Source organism: Heterocephalus glaber, unplaced genomic scaffold (assembly GCF_053883595.1).
Source record: "Heterocephalus glaber isolate CG9 unplaced genomic scaffold, H.glaber_assembly_v1.0 deba00001586, whole genome shotgun sequence".
In the NCBI taxonomy this organism is placed as follows: Eukaryota; Metazoa; Chordata; class Mammalia; order Rodentia; family Bathyergidae; genus Heterocephalus; species Heterocephalus glaber.
In genome coordinates, this window is record NW_028258364.1 from 19944334 (window position 1) to 19969562 (window position 25229).

Consider the following 25229-nt stretch of genomic DNA (forward strand, 5'->3'; position numbering starts at 1 on the left):
AAAGCAGAAGGTATCCACTTTCAGAGAAGTCACCTGCAAATGTGTGTGGTGGAGGTGCAAAGAATCAAGATGAAATCAACTTGGGAGAACCAGAGCAGGGTTCATGATGAGGCAGCCTTTGAGCTGAGCTTTGATTAAAATTAACTGGCATTTGATAGATAGGGGAAAAGATGAGCATGAAAGGAAGTGGGCGAACGTTGCAAGTAGGAAATGCTTGCAGCCTGCAAAGGAGTAGCCAGGGGCATTGAGGATAGTTTGGGAGGGAAGGAGGTGGTGGCTTGAAAATCATGGTGGGGATTCTGGACTTGAATAGGCAAATTTTGTCACCGAGATCTTCAGAGAAAAATGAAGCCCTGGTTTTAAGAGAGATCAAGAAATTAGCAAACAGAAGGGCGATTAGGAGGATGCCACGCAGTTTAGATGACAGATGAGGAAAATCACTTAATTTCAGGGCCTTAGTTTCATTTTCTTTTCTCCAAATGAGCCAAGAAAATCAGTCCTAGAATCACTGAACCTCAGTATCCTGAGGCAGACTTAAGAGAACCTATGGCATGTGTGCCGCGGCAGGCTGTTTTGATCATTGAAAGCCTAAAAGGTTGCCATTGCTGCCATAGGTTCTAATTTTACCTGGCACATCTCTTCATCACAGTAACTTCCAGTGAATTTCTTAGTGGACTTGTGTGTCTTCCTTCTTCCTAGTAGGATTGCCTTATGGGTAGGGCCTATGCCTTTCCTGACTTAGCAAACAGGAGTCAGTCAGGCATCCAAATCAGTGTGCTGTACTTTCCAGGTAAGGAGATGGAATCTCCCAAGATCCCAGATGAGAAAACATAAAACTAAACTGTAGTGAATTGCAGGTTCTTCTCCTCTAATTATTAATACTTCCCACTGCTCCTTTTGAGCAGCCATGGTCCAGGAGGCTGGACCTCCCCTAGCCAACCAGAACCCCAAACTACTGAGGGATCCAAAGGACTTTTCCTCTCTACCTCCAAGGATTCTACTTCAAATGTCAGCATCCCTCATATTCTTGGATGCACATAAAGAATTTACTTAGGGGATGTTGCATTATATCTAAACTAACAAAACAGAAATTAAAGAATAAACCCTCAATATTTATGAATCCTCCAAATCACAAATGTAATAAATTATAATTTTCCCTGTACTTGATACTAATATAAATATGAATGAAGACATCAGGAATCTCTCTCTCCCTGATGCTTCCCCAGGGATAGAAATAATCAGAGCCTTGTGCATGCTAGGCAAACACTCTACCACTGAGGTATATCCCCATCCCTAAGTTTTTTTCTTATTTCCATAAATTCATGCACGGATATGACCTAACCACCCTTTAAAATGCTCAGTATTTCCATTTTTCTGGTAAAGAAAAATTCCTCCACTAGCCTTCTTCACTTCCATCTCCAATACCAGAACTTGATGTCCTTTGGGGAGCCATTTTTCATAAAGATGCCATGTTTGTACCAGATTATGAAAATGACTTTACTCAGACTTGGGCCAGATTTTGATAATGACTCTGGAATTCTGATGATTGGCTTGCCTCACTAGTGAACCCACTTACTCTTATTAGCCATTCCAGCATGTAAATTCAAAATTCAAATTTGTGCTTTGACAAAACGACAGATTTCTTTCTATCTCAGGTCTCTGGGGCTTCTTTCAAATATTACAAAATGTTAAATCTGCCAACACCAGGTATCTATTGAGCAAATGTTGCCCAAACTAAGAAACTAAGGTTTTCTACGAGAACATGGTGTAAGACCTATCACAAAAATATATTCAATCCATTGTTCAAAATGCTCTTGGAGCCCAACATTGAAATGACCATCAGAACAAGTTTCCAGCCTTATTAGAAAACAGATTCCATGCCTTTATGGTCATGTTCTGTTTCTGAGCCACGGTCTTATCACATTCTAAGGCAATCATCAACCACCTAGGCCAGAAGACTCAGACCCTTATACTTTTTCACTTCCTACAAATCTCATATCCACTATAATAATTACTACCAAATAACAGTAAATAATGTGCCAAAATGAGAGATTATTTTGGGAATGTGGAAATGTTCAAGTTTGTAGCTGTTGTTATATAAATATATACACTTATTTAAACACACAAGTGTACACTGAAAATTATAGTGAATTTGATTTTGTCAGTGATACCTCAACAAAAAACTTGGAGCTGGGGATATAGCTTAGTGTGAGAGTTTCTGCCCAGCATAAGCAGAACCTTGGGTTTGATCCCCAGCAGCACAAAGAAAAAATTAAAAGTATGAAATCTCAAGAAATTTTCCAAAGAGATTTCATATCTAAAGTATGGAAATAGGGCCGGGGATCTAGCTCAGTGGTTCCTGTGCCTGCCTTGCAAGCTCAAGGTCCCAAGCTCAATCCCTGGTACCAAAAAAAAAAAAAAAAAAAAAAGAAAGAAAAGAAAACCTAAAGTATGGAAATAAATGTATGAAACTTTTGACAGTTCTAAAGGAAAGACACTTATTTACAGTATTTACAGAGCTATATACATAGACATAAACATAAAACAAAATATAATAGAGAATGCCTAGAATATGAACACAAATATACTATCTGAATTCTCTTTCAGTAAACTATGTTTCTGATGAGTTCAGGGAGCCAATTACATGTTAGTTTGGGTTTGTGAACACTAATAATTATCTGTTAGATGAGTAGTTGCAGTAAGAGTTGGTGTGTAGCCATAAATCAAGCTACTTGGCTCATTTAGGTACTTTATCCTTCCTCTTAGCATTACTGCAATCACACTATGGTTAATTAAGCTAACTAACTTAGTCATAAGGGCAGACCCTGGGTCACTAACACTAGAGTTGAAGAGTTCTCCAAAGCAAGCAAGATTTCTCCAACAAGTCATTTCAAACCCCAGGAGCCTTGCTTTAGCTACAGCATGTGAACCCCAAAGACAGACCAAATTCACTTCTTGTTTTGGTCTTATGTAAGCCAAACTCAAAACAATGCTGTATTGGTAATACATAATTTATGGAAAATCACTGATTTGCCTGGGTGAGTCTAAACTGTAAAGGTTAAGCATAACAAGTCTGTGTTCTGGACCACAGACTGTTGGAAATCACTTCATTTTGTTGAGCAATTGTTACTGGAAGTGAGCCTTAGTGTCACTGTCACTGGAAGCTACATTTTAAAGTCAGACCCAGCCAAGATATTTCTGGGTCAAAAGATGAAGTAGATCACCTAACATAGTGCCTATAAGCCATCAACATCTGTGACCATCAAAAGTTCATACCTACAATCAAAACTACTAATTTTCCAAAGAAACAGCTCAGAGAAAGAATTCTACTATGATTGTCTTTCCCTTGGACAAAGAAAGCAAAAGCCATTTGTTTTCATTCCAAACTGCTTTGATAAATCTTGCTGAAGCAACAAAAATAGCTGTATCATGCAGAGATGATAGAATTTCTTTTTTACCATTTTATCAGGACAGAAACCTCCACACTGGGAAAATTTTTCATCCTCCCACCTAACCACTTTCACAACCAAATCCCTAAAATTCAAAGCCAAATCATATACAGATACCAGAATATCTGTGCATTCAAGATGCTGTTGATGAATTCAGGCTCTACAATGTTATTTTAAAAACAAACTAGCCAAAAATCAATTTACTTTTACATCTAATTGCACTGGCTAAGCATCTGTTACATAAATCCTGCATTAACTACTATCATACAGGACTTTGGAGAAGTATTAAGACACAGGACAATGGACAATAATTTCATTGACAAAGACTATGTATACATCAAACAACTGGCCAAGGGAACTTGAACAATGTCCTCAACTATGGTGGGCCTCAGTTTCCTCGTGTGTAAAATGAAAGAGGCAGAGTTGGTAACTCCTGAAGCCCTCACGAGTCTCAAATCCAATCCTTCTGATACGATACATCTGAGACTCGCTTAGAACACAGCGTGAGGTAAAATGCAGAGTAGAACAGGGGGTCAGATCACAGAGAGCTCAGCTTTGGGGTATGGAAAACAGACAAGTCTCCTACTGGAGCTGGAAGGATGGGTGGGCTTGAAAAAGAGAAGTCACTCTACTGAGAATGCCAAAAACTGGCACAGAATGCCTGGAACAGTCCTCAGGTCGGAGCAGGAGGACGAGGAGTGTGTATTTGTCTCTGTGGACAAAAGGAATATGTGTTGCCCAGTGGTAGTTCTAAACAGGGAAGGGGTGTGATGGCCCGATGGCATGACCCTGCTAACCTGTAAGTGGGTCACCCCATTCTCTTCTCAGAATCATCCAGCAGCACCCAATCTCTCTCAGGTAAAAGCCAATGTCCTCGCCAGGGCTCACAGACTCTGCCCCATCTTTTCCTCCTGCCTCATTCACTTCTTCACTCTATCTCCTTCTACTGATCCACACCCCAGACTCTGGACTACATCTCTTGCCCTCCTCCCTTTTTTTAATTTTGGGAAAGGCTCTTATTCAGCTGCCCAGGCAGGCTGGGCTTGAACTTGTGGTTCTTCTATCTCGGGCACCCTAGTAGCTCGGATTACAATTGCACACCACTGTGCCCAGCTTTTCCTGCTTACGTTACTGGGAATGGCTGAAAGGAAACTGAAACAGAAGGAAGTGGAAAACATGTGCTGTCCTTTTATGGCACCTGTAGTGAGTGGCCAGGCAATGCTTCACACACTTTATGGTCTGTTCTCTGTCCACTCTCGGGAACACAGAATAGTATGCAGGAACAATAGCTCTGGGTATTTTGATTTTTTCTCTTCATTATGTTTTGTCCTCTCTCAAAATAGTAGTCAATGCAGAGGACAACAAATCTTTCTAACATCCCATGTGGTGTTATGAACATGGTGGAAATGGAAAGAGGTTTTGTGACACAGTCTCTACCAGATTGTGCAGATGGTAAGACCTGACTAGATCCACACCAAAAAGATACTATGAGTGAAGCTGATCTCTTAAGGAATTGTGCATTTCTTAAGGAGTTATGAAAATGTGACATATTACCATCCAGACAGCCAGTATTATTTGGAACCACATGTGATATTTTCAGGGGGGAGAGGGCAGACAGTCCTCTCTTGACTAAAGAAATCTCAAGTACAGATGTGAAGTGGTTTGTGGATGGGATATATGTAGGAAATGAGCTTTAAAGGTGATTCCTATGATTCTGAAAATTCAATTTTACTATTACTTTTAAGATGAAGCATTTTTCTTAAGAGGCATTTGTTTAAGTTTGTGTGTGTGTGTATATACATACATATATATATATATTTTTTTTTTTTTCTGCTTTTAAGATCATACTCTAAATAAGCGCTAAATTGGTGGTTCTCAAGGAGGAGTGATTTCACCCCCAGGGCTCATTTGGCAAGGAGCAGAGATATTTCAGTTGTTACAAACAAGCCCTCATCCCCGGAGTGGTGTCCCGCTAACATCCAGTAGGAAGGGGCCATGTGGTATGGGCTGGCTGTTTGTCTTTCCCCAAAATTCATCAAAGACCTAATCACCAATGGGACAGTTTTGGGAGATGTGGTCTTTAGGGAGGTGACTGGCACCCTGAGGCAGAATGCTGGCAAATAGGATTGGCAGCTTATTGAAGAGTCCCAGATACCCTCCTCACCCTTCCCCCATGTGAAGTTACAATGAGAAGACGTCCAACTGTGATGGAGATGGACCCTCACTAAACACTGGATTTTGATTTTGAAGTTGGACTTCCTGGCATCCAGAACATTGAGAAATAAGTTTCTGTTATTTATAAGGCATCTAGTTGGTGGTATTCTATTGTAGCAGTCCCCCAAAATTATAACACCAGAGATGCTGCTCACACCCCATGATTCACAGCACTGTCTCCCAAGAACAGAGAACTATGGTGCTGACAGTGAGAAACCCTGCCCTAAAGTGATATGGTAGAGATCGCCAAATTATGCTAAAGTAATAACATTTTTATGGTCCAAGAATGTCCTTCACATAAGACTAAGAAGTGCAAATTGCTATGTTTAAAAATGCAACAAGGCCCTGTTTTGGACTTTCTGTCCTTACTGATAATTCTAATTAGGAACATTCAGACTAAATCTGCAGATGAGCATTAAAAGGATGTTCCGTGCTCTTCTCTGGTCCTATAAGAAAATTCAGGGAAATTTATCTCAGAATCAAGGGAGGAGAGGGTGCCATCATGAACCTCTCCCTGGGCTGGGAGGGAGGTGAGGGCCACTGGCACTGCAGACTTTTTCCAGTCCTGCAGCTGGCCAGCGACAGAGCTGGGGCTACAATCACCCATTCTGTCAGGGCTGTGCTCCTTCTAACTGAACTCAAAGCTGATGGGAAAAATGGAGCCCGAGAAGATCATAAAGAAGTCCTTGGACCCAAGTCTTCCTCTTGACTGCATGAGCTAATGGGTAGGCATGGCCCACCTGCTCTTGCCTTGAGTATGGCAGGCCTCCCAGGCAGCAAAGGGTGCAGCGTCAAGTCTGGCTGGGTCTGCCTCAGGGCCTAGCCCCTGTGAGCAGAGGATTCTCAAGGGGACCTGGTGAAGCCAGTAGGGAGCAGCCTCAACAGGGGGAAAGGGTCTCAGGTGCAAGAGCTGCTCTGTCTTCTTCCTCCTGGACAAGGGGAAGCTGCATACTCTGCAAATCCTCCAAATGCCTCCCACGAAGTCTCAACCACATGACAGCAAAGACCAGAGCACACCATGCGCTGGGCCTTTTGCAGAGTTTCTCCCTCCAGGGTGGGGATTCAGTCCTGATGGGGAGTCCAAGAACTCTGTACCTCTTTCTGGTCCTCCACTCCCAATCTGTCTTGGTCCCGTTGGCCTCCCATGGATGGTCTCCCTCCTCCTCACCTTGCTGGGCAGCCTGCACCTTCGCAGCTGCCATCACCTGGCCTTTCAAGCAAACTTGCCACTTCCCGATTTCCAGGTGGCACTGGAACAAGTACACATGTCCCTTTCACTTCCACTGGGCTTCAGGACCTTGAGAGAAACTGACAACAACAAAAGCAACAATCCTCCCCATGTGGTATTAGTTAAATCGTATCACCACCACCTGTTACTAAGCATCTTGTATAGAACTGGCTGTTGCTAGGTATTATTCCTGCATTATCTATAAACCTTTCAACAACCCTGTAAAGTAGGCGATTTGACTTTTATTTTAAAGGTGAAAGAACTATGGATTGGAATGATTTAAGACCCCAGAGCTCATAAATAAAATTGTGAAATATTTTTGGTCCAAGTTACCTTTTTCTTCAAGTTATAAATGCATCTAGACTTGCCTGGCCCATAGTTTCATCCTTAACTCTTTTTCCTGATCTTCATTTAAAGCGCCTTCTCATATTTTTGTACCTGGAGGCACAGCTCATTAATCCACCCCTCTGTGGAGATTGCTACCTCCCACATCTTTGCCCCTGTCTGCTTGACCCCTTCCGTGTTGCCCTCAATGGTGCTCTTCAGCTCCACCCGAGCTCTATCCTGGTCCAGGCACTAGCAGCTGGGTCAGAGGTTGCCACGGGGTGAAAGTGTCCTCTCAAGACTCAAGTGTGGCTAAGTGATGGTATTAAGAGGTGGACTCTTTAAGAGGTGGTCATGCCATGAGGACTCCCCCAGGTGAATGGATAAAGGTCCTTATGCAAAAGGCTTCACGTAGCATTCATTTAGCTTGCTCTTCTGCTTCCTGCTAGGTAAGGACACACCACTCCAGAAGGTGCAAGATCAAGGCACCTGGAAGCAGAGAGCAGATCTCACCAGACAATCAAACTTGCTAGCATCTAGATTCAGACTTCCCAGCTTCTGGAACTGTGAGAAGATAATTTTCTGTTCTTTGTAAATTACTCAGTCTCAGTTATTTTGTCATGGGAACACAAAATGGACTAAGACAATGGTCTCCTAGAACCATCGCCATTAGCAAGTGTGGCCTGGGAATACCCCACTGAGCCTGAGGCCAGCCTTGAACCTGGTAGATGTCTGGAGGTCCTTGTTCTTACGAACCACCTTATCTTAGGCTGGAGCCTGGCTTATGGAATCCCTTACCTCACCTGAGTCTCTCACTCTTGGTTTTCCAACTCCTATAGTCACATATGACAGAGACCTAAGAGTCAGGTGGCACCACCTGCCCCATCCCTCAGAGATGTCCTCTCCCCCTGCCTGTACACACCCCTCCTTTCGCTGTTACTTACGAGTTCTTAACTTGATTGTGTCCCAGCCTGAGGTCACGGGTCAGTCTCTTTTCTTTCTATGAAGGGCACTAATACTGGCTTATGGCTCCCACCCAAATGGCCTCATTTTAACTTAATCACCTTTTTAAGACCTTCATTCCAAATATGGTTACATTCCGAGGTACTAGGAGTTGGGACTCCAGCAAATGAACACTGAGGGTGAAGAGAACACTATAGCATTAGAGTAAAAGAATATATTTTGAATCCAGTCTTTGTATTATTAACATCATATATTAGTATGGTACATTTGTCACAACTAATGAACCAATATTGACACGTTATTATTAACTAAAATTCATATTTTGTTTAGATTATCTCTGTTTTTATTTAATGTCATTTCCCCAAGATACAACATTACCACAGTAAGTCTCTCTGGGCTCTTCTTGGCTGTGACAGTTTCTCTGACTTCCCTTGTTTTAGAGAACTAGTTTGGAGAGGATGGGGGGGCTTCTTGGAGAAGGCTGAGCGGGTTGCAGAGTGTCTTTCGGATGGGGTTTCTCTGCTGTTTTTCTCGTGGCTAGACTGGCATTATGGAGTTTTAGGCGGAGACCACAGAGCCAAAGGGCCATTTTCGTCACATCCTGTCAAGGATGCATGGTATCAACAGACTATCACTACTGCTGTGAACATTCATTACAGGCTGAGGGAGTGTCTGCCATATTTCTTCCCAGTAAAGTTACTCTTCTTTCCTTCCTTCTACAAGGCGCTCTTCAAGAAGGAAGTCACTTTGAGTGCAGATCATATTCAAGGTGTGGGAACTACGTTCCAGCTCATCAGTGGAGTGGCTACAAAATTTATTTGGAATTCTTCTGTGTGGGAGATCTGTCTCCTCCCCACTTATTTATTTGTTTGGTAATTTATTTATATCAATGCATGGATGCTTATTTTACACTCTGGGTTATTCTCCAATGCTACTTTATTTGTAACTATTCTGCTCAGATTGCTCCAGCTCTGGGCACTGGGAGTTCTTTTAATTGGCTCTTGTATCCCTTCCACATAACCCCATTATTGTGGGGCTTGTTTCCTAACACTTCCTTCTTTCTTGCCATTATAAGTTTCTTTAAGGGCCTCTTCTATATTTCCAGCCCCAGCTCTGCAATCAGCTCCGGTTTCTGTGTCTGGAGAACAGTGTTAGAAACCAGGAGCTGGGCTCTGGGTGTGCTCATTGTTACTGAGGTGTCATTTCTAGGACCTCTCAACTGACAAAGGGGGTATACACATGGCTACTAACTGTGCACATAAACCTACATGTAAGTTCTTTGTGTAACCATCTGTATCTGTATTAAGCCAAGCATGAGTTCACACTGATGTCTCCACTGCTAATCCACTGACCACATGGATCCTTCTAGACTTTACTCCTTGCTTTGCTGTAACCTTCAACAGTGAGACTCCTGCCTCCCTCCACCCATCATTTATTTATTTATTTTTTTGTACCAGGGTTCAAACTCGGGACCTTTTGTTTTTGAGACAGGCCGCGGCACCACTGAGCTAAATCCCCGGCCCTATTTTCTTAATCATTCACTTCCAATATACATTATAGTTGCTTCAGAATTTTTAATCTGTGCCTCTTTTAGGGAAAAATGACTCCTGTAAATTAATGAAGTCCTCGTGTTCTTCTGTTTGGCCTTACGTTTTGCAATCCCCATTACTTCCAAAGCTACTTAGGTCAGCATCTTCATCCCCCAATCCCTGAAGTGAAGTTATTTTATATATGTGAGACAGCTTCTTTTGTCACAGTCTGCATGACTTCTTGGGAGCCTCTGACCTCCTGCATACTTTTAAAAAATTGTATACATTAAGGTATACTTGTGCTTCAATATCCTGTAGTTTAGACAAAGGCAGTGCCATGAATCACCATTAGAGTATTTTAAATAATAGTTTCACCACCCTAAAGAAAATCCCTTGGGCGTCACCTATTCTACCCTCACTTCTCCCCAAATCCCTGGCAACCACTGTTTTGTTTACTATTCCTATAGTTGTGTCTTTTATAGAATGCCATAAAAATTGAATCCTCCAGTATACAGGCTTTTCAGACAGATTGAATGTTATAATAGTGAGGTCATGGTCAGCAGGGGAAATGCTGCTGAGTGGTAAGTAAGCGAGGAAGAGCATCTGTTAGATTTGGTAATATGGGAGATGGTATTAGAGGAAGGATAAGAAGGTGTGAAATGTTGTTTGGGAAGTGAAAAAGCCAACACACCAGGGAGGAAGAGTGAGTGTGCTCGGCAGTGGAGGTCCACTGGAGAATCTGTGGTCAAGAATTTCAAGAGGGAACAGTCAGCACCACGTGTGCTTTGCTCCAGTGATGGTCAGCTCCATGGATGCAGGCAAACAGCAGTTAGGTAGATGGATTTAAGCAGAGCTTGGACTTTGTCAGACAAGTTTAATGAAAGAGAAACCCGAAGAGAAAAGTGATGGGTAGACACAAAAATGCAATTAAAAGACAGTGCCTCAGCTCTAAGTTGGTTCAGGAGGGAGGTAAGGACCTGAAAGGTTCAGGTATCAGGAATGATTCTGATGAATGCAGAAAGTGGAAGCCAGAACAGGAAGTGGTAGTTGGAGAGTGGAATGTTTAAAGGTAAAATTAGCCATTGCTGATGACAAGTCAAGGGTGTGGCCTTGAGAATACAGAGTTCATAGGGGACAACAGAAAACACATTACAAGTGAGGCGATCAAGGAGCCATAAAGCCAGGAGAAGAGTCAGTGTATAACACTGAACATAGTGAAGGGCTAGGGATGGGAAAAATACATAACTGTATGGCTGGATCTTAAATGTCCACAAAGCTCATGTGCTAAAGGCTTGGCCACCAGTCCACTGGGCTGGGAGGTAGTGAAACCCTTAGGAGGCAGGGCCTCACCAGAGGAAGCTAAGTCATTAGGAGGTGTACCTTAAAGGTGATATAGGAACCTGGCCCTTTTGTCTCTCTCTCTTTGCTTTCTGACTGCTATGAGGTAAGCAGCTTTGCTCCACCATGTACTCCCACCATGACATGTCTACCTTGGCTTAGGCCCAAAAGCAGTGAAGCCGGCCAACCATAGACTGAAACCTCTGAAACCATTAGCCAAAATAAATCTTTTCTCTTTTTAAGTTTATCTCAGGTGTTTTGTCCAAGTGATGCAAAACTGACTATGATGGGAACCACAGTAAAAATGAACTGTGAAGAAGAGGGAGTAACCATGATTTTAAAATTGCATTGGACATCAATTTCAGTGCTTCACTTGCTTCGCATCAGCAAGCTCACATACTTAGTTTTGTGATATGTTAGGCATTCATTTATTGCAGCACAACCTATGCAAAAGAGGATCACAAGACAAGGTTAATAATTTGCTCCTGCTCTTTCACATATACCACTTACATGGTGTATCAGAGTGCTCCACAGAAACAAAACCAACATGAGATTTATTTTAAGGAATTGGCTGATGCAACTGTGGGGGCTGGCAAGTCTGGAAGTGGTAGGGCAGGCCAGCAGGCTGCAACCCAGGCAAGATTTTGTGCTGCAGTCTTAAAGCAAAATTTCTTCTCCAGGAAACTTCAGGTTTTATTCTAAAGACTTTCAACTGATTGGAGCAGGCTCACCCAAACTTTTCAGGGTAATTTTTACTTAAAGAGAAATGGTTGGGGATGTTAATCCATCTACCAAATACCTTTACAGTAACATCTAGAGTCCCATTTAAGAAGTGGGTAGGACAGCCTCACCAAGTTAACATAAGAGTACCATCACAGATGGGATAAATGGAGCAGCAAATACAAGACAGCTGTTGCAGCTTTCTGCAGTTTCTGATGGCAAATTTACAGCAGTCTCCCTCAACCTTGGGGCAGATGTTTCAAGACCTCCAAGGATGCCTGAAACCTTGGGTATTACCAAGCCCTGTATATATTCTGTTTTTTCTTATTTACCCATACTTATGATAAAGCTTATGATAAATGTGCATAGCAAGAGATTAACAATAACATAGAACAATTACAACATACTATAATACAAGTTATGTGAATGTGACCTGTACATCAAAATCTCTTACTGCACTGTACCTACCCTTCTTGTTGTGATAATCTGAGATAATCTAATGGTGATGTGATGAGATGAAATGAGATGAATGTCGTTGGCATTGTGAGATACTGTTAGGGTACCACATAAGGGTTACTTCAGCACAAGCAGTGTAATGCTGCAGTGGCTGATCTGGTAACCAAGAGGCTAAGTGACCAATGGGCCTCTAGCCCAGTGGTGGCAAACCTATGGCACACGTGCTACAGCTGGCTGTTATCACTGAAATCTCTAAAAGGTTCACCATCACTGCAGTGGCCTATTTGGCATGGACATTTGACTGGACAAAGTGGTAATTCACATCTTGGATGGGACACAATGGATGCTGTAAGACTTCATCATACTTTTCGAAATGGTATACAACTGAAATCTTATGAATTGCTTATTTATGGAACAATTACATTTATTATTTTTGGACTACAGCTGACCAGGGGTAACTAAAGACTCAGAGAGTGACACCATGCATGGGGTGGGAGGGGACTACTGTAGATTCAGTATAATATGAAAATATCACCGGCTTATATTTTTCTACTAGAAGCCAGCATTTTTTTAGCGTAATTAGACACCCTCAAAGACTATCACTGAGAATTTTAAAAACTGGTCAAGCTGATAAGAGTTTTTAAAGTTTCCAAAAAGTGATAGCTATTAGCCACAGGACAGGACAGGTCTAGAAGTTTCTGGCAATAAAGCTGAATTTAGGGGTTGCTATTTTAGTGCTCAATGCCAATGACTCAAGACTGAAGGGAGGACTGTACCACCAGACTCCAAAAGGAAACCTGACCAGGACCACAGAGCATGGTTCTGGAGAGGGAAAGCTCAAATCTCACCAATCCTTAGCTAATTTGTGCATCACACATTGGCTACTAAAACTCAGGGACAAGCAACTAAAGTCTCATAGTACGTAATGAAAGGTCAGCACCTTTAGATGTGCTTAATTTATTTATCTGAGTTTAAATGGATTGGGATCCACAGTGAAGCATGTCCAACCAAGTTGGGAATCACTTAAACCATATGTCTAGTCATTCTGCTAAGAGGCCCCGAATAAGGAATGCATATGTCCCAGGATTAAGATCCTGCACTCTCCAGAAATTGCCTTGGGTAGGGAGGCATGAAAGACCTCATCCCAGGCACAGCACACATGGCTGTGTCTGCCCCAGCCTGCAGAGAATTAATGAGAATTCTATCGTGTGCTACAGACACCAGGGAGTGTTTAAACAAACAAACAAACAAACAAAACACACCAAAACAGGCAACAAAGCTCTCCACTGAGACCCTTATAGCAATTTCCTGAAATACATTTTGGAAAGCAAACTCGCTGAGAGTGCCTCTGGAAATAATTCGCATCTCTGCTGCCTGGGAGGTGGTGCTGCCTTCCGCTCTTCTGGACCTTGCTTCTGCTGGCTTCCTAAACTCACTGGCTGACCCGGCAGCGTCTTTCACTGCAGATTCGTGTCCCTCAGAGTGGTGTGCTTCAGGCTGGTCAGGAAGCAGAGTCAAAACAAGAAGCAGAACAGAGCATTGTGTGCTTTTTACTCTCTGTGGCTCTCCTGGCTGTAGACTGATCAGTACAAACTGTTTTTCTAACTCTGGTTGTGGACAGTACTAGCACTTCTCATCAGAGGACTGTCACACGTAACAGTCATCTGTTTATTCTTCCTGTCCCAGAGGATCTCCTCCTCCTTCTATTGTGTTCTCTGGGTTGAGTATCAAAGTTCTTTAGTGTACACCAGGGACAGGCATATTTGCCAAGATTCAAGGATAAAACATCTTGGAAGAAAACTGAGAAAATGGTACAGCTACTGAAATTTCTGCTGCTTTTTATAACTACTTTTAGTCATCACTGGATTAAACACACATGCACGCACGCACACACACACACAAAACTGATTAGTTCTGGTTGTTATTCATTATTCTCCCACTTCTTGTTTCTTAAAAATCTGCATTACAAACAACTCTTCAGGATCTTAGTCCAATCAACCCATCTCAAGTCTTATAATTAATATTCCTAATATAACCACTATGCCATTCGACTTTTCTTTCTTCCTTCCTTCTTTCCTTTTCTTTTCCTTCCTTCCTTTTCTCTCTTTATTTCTCTCTCTTGTTTTTCCTTTGCCTTTCTCTTTTTCCTCCTCCCTTCCTCCTCCCTCCTCTCTTTCTTCCTCCATCTCTTCCTTCTTTCTCTTTTTTAGCAACAGAACCAATGCCAATGAATCACAGATCTCCACAAAAAGGGAGGCCAAAGCCAGGGATTTAGCTCAGTGGTTCTGGTGCCTGCCTTGCAAGCGCAAGGTCCTGAGTTTGATCCCTGGTACCAAAAAAAAAGGGAAGCCAAAGAAGTTAACTGGAGAGTGAACTTGACATTGCAAAGCAAGAACCTTCCCTGCATTTCCCTGCTCGGTCAAACTAGTGGCTTTGGTCAACACAGGAAACACGGTAAAGACACAATAAATTGTACCCACAAAACAGCCATGAGCAATTTGCCTGGTGGGATTGCATGCCATGTGGCTGATAGGTCTCAGGAGATGAGGAACAAGCAGCCATGATGGATGAAGTGATTGCTATTGGCTGTGTGCTTGCTCTGAATATTTCACCACGGACAGTAATCAATTACTAAGACCAGTAATGATACCAATCAAATGCACTTAGCACTGGTGCACTATCAACCCGAGGGCTGCCGACCTGCCAGTGTGAAAAGGCGTAAAGCTGTGTGAGAAGTGATGTGTGTGGAGGAGCCGCAGTGAAGCCTAGATGGGGGGAAGCAGCCTTTTTCCCTTCCCGCCGAAAAGATAAATGGATAAATTAGCCACTCACCTGCCCTACATTAAGGTTTATTTTAAAACAAGCAGTATTCTCCCTGTCCCTCAATCCCAGAGGGACGACTGTTTATAAATATTTTGGCATAATACAAGGTATCCTGTCAGCAGTTTTTTGTTTTTCTTTTTTTGCAAGCAAACAGCCTGAAAGAAAATAACTGAATGGAGGTTACGGGATAGCAAAAAAACAGCTGCCCTACTGTTTCGAAACACTGCCAGTCGCCCTGGAGTTTGGCTGTTAAGATGCCACTCCCTGTCAGGATGTCCCTGCGTCCTATGGTGGCAACACCATGTACCTTCACCCTAAGTCCAGAGCCTTGATCTAGAATGCTGTTCTTTCTGGTGACCATGAGAAGGCGGAAGAAGAAAATGAGGTTCTCCATTTCCTGATGACTAGATACGTCTGTGCCATCTCTTCTTGGGATTTGGCATCTTTACTCGCCCTTTGTGCTCATCTTCATTCACAACAGGATACTCCTGTGAGTTCTTGGTTGACCTACAAAGCTGTCCATCTCTGGTGTCAGGTGTCCCTACTTCTGTTGCCACTTTATTCAGTGGCATTTCTTCCATGGAATGGTGACTGTCCCATAATCACCACTCTGATGGACCGTCTGTCCTAACAATAAAGGTAACTAAGCAAAAGGGGAAAAGCCTCAGAAGAGTTGACTTCATTATTGAAGTTTATTTCTGCTATGTCTTAGCAGTTGTTCCCGACAAGCATAAATTCCCTTTTCATGAGCTGGAGAGAAGGGAATAGTTTAAGTTCATCAAAGGTTTCAATTAAACTGGCATTTGCAAATCACTTTGGTTCTTCAGGTATGCTATCTTAAACTTAGACAAAACAGGGACAAAAGGGGCAAAAGAGAGCTTTCAGGAGAGTAGGAATAGTCTTTTGCCTGGGGTGGTGGCAAAAGAATGTACATATTTGTTAAAACTGAAACTGGACACTTGGGATTGCCGCATTTGTTGAAAGTTTTATCTCAATAAAGTCAAAATAAAAACTCTTGTTAACAAGAAATTCCCAAATGACACACAAGATCACTGGATGTAGAAGTGAGATGAAACATAACCTTCTCTCACACCTGATACACAGAGGGGAGATCATTTTCAAACACAACACATTTCTTAGACTTGCCCAACACTCCCTGGCGATCTGCAGTTTAGAAGTGAAGTAACTGTTGGCTGTTTGGACCTGCTTCTTTTTTTGGCTGCCCCTCGGAGGCAGCTGCTGGATGCAGATTTATTATACTGCAAGTCACCTCTTTCGGTGAAACTGGTCCTTGTCAACAATTTATGAATTCTGTCCACCAGAGCGCATAATCCAGAGACAGGACTCTGGAGGGGACAGATGCAGGAATCTCTGCCAAGGATATAAATTTCCAAGAACCACCATAGGCACTGCAATCCGACAAAACACCATTCTGAATGGGTCCGTTCCTGATCCATGATTTGGACTGTTCCTAATAACAAGTACCACTTCACCTGTGGGCATCATGGGAATTAATGAAATCATGAGGTCCCTGAAGCAATGTCCAGAGAGGCTAGCAGAGGAATCAGGACTATCACCTTGCCATCACCATTTCAACAGGAAACACCTTTCATGGTTTGCTTTCTTCTCACTGCTCTTTCTTCCTATCATGGCATTATTATTACGCAAACCTGGGCAAAGTGTGCACTGGTGTCCAGCTTCCCAGATGAGCCCTCACCACTGCGAGATGTCCTTACGGTCCATGAATCCAGAGCTCCTTGTGGAACCCAGAGACCCTGTCTAGTTTCTCCCTCACCAGCAGTGCCACGTGATTTGGGGGATCGCACTCTGGATGCTATCTCTACCCAGGGGCTTTCATCAGTCTACTCTTTTCCTCTGGAAGCCAATGGCCAAGGCTTTTAAAGGACTGGACATCAGCAGGAAATGCATGAATATGCTAATGCACTATAGCTTTGAGCTTGGTTTCTTAATAATTTTGTTCATCTATCATCTGCCCTTAGTACTGCCGCTGCCATGTATTCACTTCCAGAATAATTTAAATATTAAGAATGTTTAAGGCGAACTGATAGGTAAAAGAAGGGTTGTAAGAAATAGGATAGATTCAGAAAAAATAAAACTTTAATTTTTTATTGTGTTCACATTTTCTATAGCCTTGGTGATTATAGCCTTGCTTTCTGGTTATCCTATCAATACTGAAATCTCAGATTAGTGTTACTGAATTGCTTATTTCTTCATTCAGTTCTGTCTGCTTCTGTTTCATGTACTCAGAGGCTCTGTAGTTAGCTGAACATACTTTTATAGTTGGTATATATTCTGGATACACTAATCTTTTGGTCACAATGAAATATCAATAACAATTATGAAACATTCCTCTACCTTTACTAACAGCTTTTAAAATATACTTTGTTGATGTTAATGGTTTTCAAATAATAGATAATTTTCAATTCTTTTACTTATATCCTATTTTCATGCTAAATTAAAAGTGTGAGGGCCAGGGATTTAGCTCAGTGGTTCCACTGCCTGCCTCACAAGCACAAGGTCCCGAGTTTGATCCCCAGTATCAAAAAAAAAAAAGGGTGTTTCTTATGGATAGCACATAGTTAGATCTTTTTTTTAATTTATCCCATTTGACAATGTCTTTCTTTTGCTTGGGGTGTTTAGATCATTCATATGAAACTCATTAAGTTGAATTTATACAGGCCTTTCTTTCTTTTATGGCAGTGCTTGGGATCAAACCCAGAACCTTGTGCATTCTAGGGTAGTGCTCTACCAATGAACCATACCCCAAGTCATTCCACTAACCATTTTGTTCCTTTGTTCCTCCTTTATTGCATTCTGTATTAAATATTTTCAGTATTCCAATTTAATTCTTTTTTATTTATTTTTTACTTGTAATATAGATCTTAACTTATCACATCCTAATATAGATTTATACTACCTTCCAATAATTATAGAAATTTTGGCTGGGCATGGTGGTGTAATCCCCACACTTGGGAGGCTGAAGCAGGAGGATTGCCTCGAGTTCAAGGACAGCCTGAGCTACATAGTGAGACCCTACCTCAAAAAAATTTTTTTTGCTGCAATATAGGTCCATTCCCTCTAAAATAGTACAGTGTTATGAATTTTGCTTTATAGTCTTGTTTCAAAGAAGGTACCAGTAAGTAAAAAGAAAACTATGTTTATAGTCATATATATTTACCATTTCTAGTCTTGTTCTTCTTGTGGATTGGTATTATCTGGAGTCATATCCTTTTGGCTTTAAGGATTTCCTTTAGTATTTAATACTTCTTGTGAGGAAGGTATACAAGCAGCAAATTCATTCTCTCTCTATCATCACAGATGTCTTAATTTCTCCTTGTTTTTTTTTTTTTGCAGTATATTTTTGCTAGGTATAGAATCCATACTTTCACAGCTTATAATATTTTGTTGCAAATGGACATTAAAGATGTCTTGCAGCAATTCTGGATTTCTGCTATTTCCCCCCCAAAGATTGCTATTGTTTTTTTTATTTCTTTAGTTACTTGCCCGAATTACTTCTGTGAAATCCATCTCCCTGGCAGCATAAGGTCACTGATATCTCTTCTCATTTACAAAAAAATAAAACAAAACTGTTTTTCTTTTAATCTTGGCTTCCTACCTGCCATCCCTGCGTCTGCACAGCTTATTGGCCAGTGTCTGGACTGAGACTGAGATCAAACACCTCCCATCCTCCGCTGCTAGATGCACGTGAGTGGAGGAACACACTCAAAGTTCAGGCCTTTTTCAACTGGACCTCAGCTTTTTCTCTCCCCCCCGAGCCCTTCCGCATCTTCATTATGCATGTGCTCAGCTTCAGGGCTGGTGGGCGTGCAGGAGTGCATGCATGGCTTGGCTCCCTCTGTCCTCTGCCACATATGTAGGAAGCCTCATCATCTGGGCTCATACGTACCACAACCTCAAGATAACAGAGTCAGTGGCTGTCCTTAGTCTGCCGTCACCTCGATCCGTATGCTCATGGTCCTGAGCATTGGCCCTGAGCATTGGCCCGAATTCCAAACTGAGTGAGCTCCTTTGGAGGCAGCTCTTTCTGGACTGTGATCTCTTCTGCTGGAGAACTCCCACGACAGCCACGCTAGGTGAGGGGTGAGTAAACATCTGGGTGAGAGTTCCACACATTCCTGCTTCTTTGACAGAAGTCCAGCTGTTTTTCTAGTAAAAACACTTGCCTTTTGCTTGTGTACACCTTTATTCAATTTCACAAGCACTGAGATGGCTGCTGTTCATTTGGTCTGTCTTACATTTGTTTTCTTAAAGATAACACTTACTGACTTCTCTACTTGGTCATAGCTGGCAGTGGCACCCCAGGGCTTATATGCTATGGGCACTACACAGAACTTTAGCCCTCTAGATTTTTTATGGTGTCAAATATTATGCAGGATAAAACACTTTCGAGTGAATGAGGCCCAACTTGAAACTATGAATTGTTTCCTTATATGAAAATAGAGACACAATTAATAAAGATTTTAGTCAAACCACTTGGGAGATCAGTTCGGTATATTCAGCGGGAACTCAATAAATGATCCTTGAGGTACAGGCATGGATTACCACATGTATTTTGAGTAGAAATGTGCTTATTTCCCCTTATTTTTATATTTCTGTCCACTGGCTTTCACCAAGTATCTATATCAAATACTGTATGGATACATTTAACAGCCATTTAAAAAAATTTATCCTAAAAAATGCACAGTCCTAGCTACATGGAACTTTGTTGCATGATCTTCCCTTTGACTGTCACGATGGGTCTTCCAGGTAATCTCAAGCAAGCATCTAACTGAGATGTTGCTAAAGTTAAATCATGATACCATTTGATTATACCTTAAATTTGTCGTGGTCATCTTCATTTACCTCAGTAAAGCGTGTTCATTACTTTCATGGCTCTTTACTGCTATATGATGAGATAAAAAGCACCAGTGAAGCAGTAAGAGATCCATAACTTCTCTTCCTCTATTCCTGACCAAAAACAAAAACAAAAACAAAAGCCCCACAACACAGCACTTCCTATGACACAGTGCAACCTGGGGATAAAAAGAACTTTGCCAACATCAACTAAAACTCACCCCAGCTGGTGAAGTTAAAATCAATACTAGCCCCTTAAAGGAACATAAAATGTATTTGCTTGAGATCACGTAACAAACTGGTACAACAACCAGAAAAAATGGCCCAGAATGCTTTGTCCTTTAACCATTACATCCTAGTCTCCCTCTACTTACATGGAAACCAAACCATAGGACGAGTTACCCAAACCTTTATCCCAGTCCTACTTCTGCTCTTCCTACAGGAAAAGAAGAATGGTGGAGTGGAGGAGCAGAAAGACTGGCACAATGATCCTGCTGTGTTAATAACACACTCAATGGAAACAGCAAAGGATTAGAAAAGATTTAACTTTCTTTTTCTTCAAATGTAACGCAAGTATGATCAAAGAACCAAATCTCAAATAAACTAACAAAACACAGATTGATTTTGCTATTTCAGCCGAGAATGAAATAGATGTGTGTTAAATTTGCAACATACTACTCCAATTTTCTCCATGAGCAGTTGCAGTTTTAGCCCTCATCAGTTCTAACCACGTTAAACACATTCATGGAGCTTCTGTAGAATGAAGCCAGTTAGAAGGCTTTGGATTGCTTTCTTCTGGGGGATGTTATCCCATCTATCCTGTTGACCATGTGATACTGGGTTAAGGAGGGTAGGCAGCAGGCATTAGAACTCCAGTGAAAGAGAGCCAAGAGCTTAAAGATACCCCTAAGAAGTCTCCAAGTTAGTAAGTAGCAAAGTGAGAAAAAGGCAGTGTTGCTCCAGTCGGCACAGAGCTCTGTCTAAGAAACTGAGCTGTCTTCCTTCTGCGGTATCACTTTATAGAAGAAATGGGTCGAATTTGAAGATGACATTGACACATGCATACACACACCTCAACTCATCAGAAGCTTTATTTTGCATATTAGTTAACCCAACAGTGTTTCTCAACATATCTAGATGATTTTGTGAAAACTACAATGAGTCTCCATGTATTGTAACTTACTTGGATAATGACGTGTATGTCTGCTTCACAGAAATTTATCACTCTTTATTATATCCTTTGGCCTATCCTACACTGTCATTTACTTTTTTTCAAAAAAAATTCACCCCTGGAGTATCATGCCTTCTTACAGCAACACTGAAAGATGGAACTTATTCAAATGAACACTATTATTTTTCTTTTTTGAAAAAGTACATATTTTTAATTGATAAAATTTCATATACTTATGGTGCACAGTAGGAGGCACGGCTCTGCTTTTCCTGTGCTACACTAGGTTAGGTGCCTTTAGAAATGACACTAGCATTATTTCTTTGGCAACATTAAGGCTAAGGAAAATTCTAGAAGGAACTGTTAGAGTTCCAGACATATTGGGAGAGAAGGACCTAATGAAAGGGAAACGTATTAGCTCATGTATTTATCATTTTTCTGTGCTAAGAATACTTAAAATCTACTGTTAGAAAATGTAAAGTATACCATACTTCATTAACTACAGCTACCATGTTGTACAATAGATTTCTTGAACGTACTCCTGTTGCCTAGCAGAAATGTTGTATTTTTGACCAACAGCTGTGCAATCGCTGTCCCTGGTAACAATCATCCTACTCTCTGCTTCCATGAGTTCAACATTTTTAGCTACCACACACAGTGAGATCATGCAGCCTTTGTCCTTCTGTGTGTGGCTTATTATTTTCTCTACTGAGAGTCTGTTCCAGTTAACTTATAATTACACTTGGGATAGATTTAAAGTCTGAAAATTTATTTCAGTTGAGGTCTGAGAAGGGAAAATTCAACATAGAAGCAAAAAACATGAACCAAATTTTCTAATAAGTCACAACAGGAAAGAGTAAGACCAGTCAACTTTTTAATCAAATTTATTTTCACGACACATTTGTAAATAATCAGGTGATAATAATGACTTTAAATTTCACTGGACTCTAGGATCTAAAAACTAGACTTGAAATTGAAAGCCCAGGACTTGCTGTCATTAATCTTTATTTCTTATGAAGTAGCAGCGCACTGGCTATCACTGTACTCTTTCATACTGCCCTTAGGAGCTTACTGTGACTCTGGCCAAGTCAGGATATTCACACACCTCAGAAAACTTAAAAAGCTTAGGTCTAAGTATCCCTTGATTTGTCTACTAGATATACCCAAGCCAACTTGGCAGAAAACAAACTGAGCGCATTAAAATTCATTTTCCAATTACATGCATCCCTTATGTGGAGGACTCCCAATGGTTCTCCTTCCCCACAGCAGGGTCTCCTGAGCAGGCACTGGCACAGTGAGCTGGAAGCAAGAAGGTACCAGCAGGGAAAAGCCCCATTTCCAAACTTACTAAAGATCTGGGTGTCCTGAGCCTTTTAAGATAATCTGACTGGGTTGATGCTTCAATTTACCAATTGTTTTTCAAAACTTCTCCCCGAAAATTTTACATAAAGATTTAGGATTCTAAGGAGGAACTTGGCATGGGAATTAATGTTTCCTGAGGTGGCGACAGCACATGGCCTTGACCCCTGGGCCCCAGGCCACCTCGGCTTTTTCCGGCGCCACACTAGGTTTGATACATTGACACTCACACTGCTTCTTTGGCAACACTAGGTCTGGAGAAAATTCTAGAAGCTCTTGGACAGAGTTCCAGACATACTGGGAGAGAAGGACCTAGTGAAAGTGAAATACAGGACATATTTTTAACACAAGGAAGAAAGAGCTAAGCAGTGTAAAGGGGGACAGTAGAAGTAAGAGACAGAAACAAGAACACTAGTTTGTCAGGGGCCAAGGAACTCATGCTTTTAAGCCCAATATGATTACTCTCAAATAGCTCTGAAGGGCTGAGGGAAAACACGGGGTCTTGTCTCACTGGCTTTGTCACAAAAAGTTAACATTGGGAAATTCTCTTTTTCCATACTGTGGTGTCCCCCACTTTAAAGTGGGTTAATAACCTTCTGCCAGACTTTCAAAGGAGACTGAGTCACTATCGTGTCCCTGAAGGAATCGGGAAGGGGCACCAGGTTCAAGGCCCCACAACCTGCCCGGTGTCCTAGGCAACATCCCAAACACCCTCTAAACTCAGCCCTCACGTCCACCACCATGCAGGCTTGGACTCCTTGAAAGATGCTGCCCCAGCCTAGGAGCCCTGCCATGAAGCGCCTCGTTCCCCCAAGGAAAGTTTCCCTATAAATTAAAAGTGGCTTTCAGAGCCTTGTCAACCCAACCTTTCTCCCCTCAATGCTTTCCTTCTCAGCACAAGCAAGAGAATCACTTCAAAAGCATTGTAAGCCACAGGTAATGGAAGGAGAGAGAGAGAGAGAGAGAGAGACTGAGAGACTGTAAATGGGCTCTTTAGAGGAAAGCTCCACCAAGCCATTAATGCCATACTTTGCACAAGACGAAGGTGGATTAGCATGTTTATTTCTGAAGGCTTTCTGAACACCGTACCTGGCTATTTAAATTCACAGGGCATTTGTCACGTTTCCTCTCTTATAAACAATGGCACGGAAGCCGGGGACCCTGGCAGCTCACTCACTACCCCAGGATGTGGGGGAAGGGCTGCTGCTCACGAGCGCAGTTTCTTTTCTTAGGGTGCCCGCCCCCTCCCACCCCGTCCCCAGCGCCGCCTCCCTGGGCCCCAGGGCTCTCTAACTCGAAATTGCTGCATCAAGTACAGGAACTCCCGGATCCACACAGGGGCACTGTCAATTTTTAAAGGTGTCCTGTCTTGTTACCTTACTTCTTGAGAGCTTGTTAGAAACCCCACCTTTAGAGCGTTTACTTTTTGCTCGGCTGATCTCAAATTCCCTGAATTCACAAACCGGCGAGGAAAAGAGGGGCCTGGGGCTGGAGGGAGTAGTGAGGAGAGGAAGAAAGAAAATGGGATGCACAGAGGCTGAGAGCGACAGAGTGTGAGACACAAGCTACCCACCGCAGACAAAGAACAGCGTGAGACGGAAGAGACAATGCAGGCGGAAAACGCGGAGCCAGGGCTGACAGAAGCCTCACGCCCCTCCCCAAGCGCAGCAAGCTTCTTGCCAGCTGAGGGCTTCGGCAGCTGCTCCACGGAGGACAGGCACTCATTCCCTAGCTAAAAGAATGTCTACCGTTTTAATTAAGTTTTTGTTCTTGTTTTTTTTTTTTTTAAAAAAAAGATAAAATAACTTCTTCATGGCCACATTCCCCAGATCCAGCTGTATTCCCAACTATGCAATCAGCAAACAGAAGAGAATGACTTGGGTTTCTTTAACAGTTAAGAATTACTGGTGAAATAAAATAACTAAGAGGAAAAAAGAAGTTCAGCCCGGTTGCTACAATCTGGGCTTGCCCATAAAACACAGGTAGAAAAGTGTGGGTGGTGGGGGTGAGGGGCCTGCTGGGCCCACCGGGGACCTGGGGCTTTTGCCAATGGAGTGGGTGCCCCAATGGTTAAGACAATGCAGAGGGGCAGGATTTTTAACGTTCCCTACCCTCTCTTTCCCCCTCAAAGTATCTGGAACAGGTTAATGCACTAGCGATTTCTAATCATTCCTGACAGAAGGGATCTGATAAACAACATGTGTAAAAATCTCCCTTAACCTAGAAAACATGAGGGAAAAAAAAATCAACTCAAAACTGAGATTTAAAAAACCCCCAAAACTAAAACATGGGAAAGAGAAAAACTACTAGAGTAGCTGCCAAACAACCACAGGGGGATGTCAGAGGTGTGGTCACCACAGACCTGGATCTTTCTAAAACCACTCTGGGTTCACAAAGCACTTACTAAATAACACCCCAGGTAATGCATGATGACAGGAATAGGGTTTGCTCTTTTAAATAACAACAGATTGGGAAAATATTTCAATACCGTCAGACAACAAATTAAAATGAAACATGTTTTCTAACTGGAGAAATGCAGATCTAGCTGGGAAAATTGATTTCCACCCACCCTCCATCGTCCCTGAAGCAGATTAGAAAGAGAAAACAGAAAAACATACATCCTGGAGATGAACTTTGGTAATGAGTACCATAAACATTCATAGAGAGATAGGCTCCTATTTCATAGGTCTTTGAAAAAAATTTTAATATGCACACATGAGTCAGTCTGCAGTAAAATGCACATAATATTTAATTGTTTCTGTGCACTGCAAGAGGGAGTAAAG

At 42.0% G+C, this 25229-nt stretch overlaps 1 protein-coding gene and 1 pseudogene across 3 annotated transcripts in view; both read right to left on the bottom strand.

Annotated features, from left to right (window-relative positions):
* Positions 1 to 23707, bottom strand: part of LOC147823431 (small ribosomal subunit protein uS8 pseudogene) — a 66870-nt pseudogene extending 43163 nt beyond the window's left edge. Inside the window, exon 1 of the transcript XR_015443928.1 lies at positions 1 to 23707. This exon is cut by the window's left edge and continues 43163 nt beyond it. The product of XR_015443928.1 is annotated as a small ribosomal subunit protein uS8 pseudogene (transcript).
* Positions 1 to 25229, bottom strand: part of Maml3 (mastermind like transcriptional coactivator 3) — a 417197-nt gene that overhangs the window by 249169 nt on the left and 142799 nt on the right. The gene's annotated exons all lie outside the window — the stretch shown is intronic.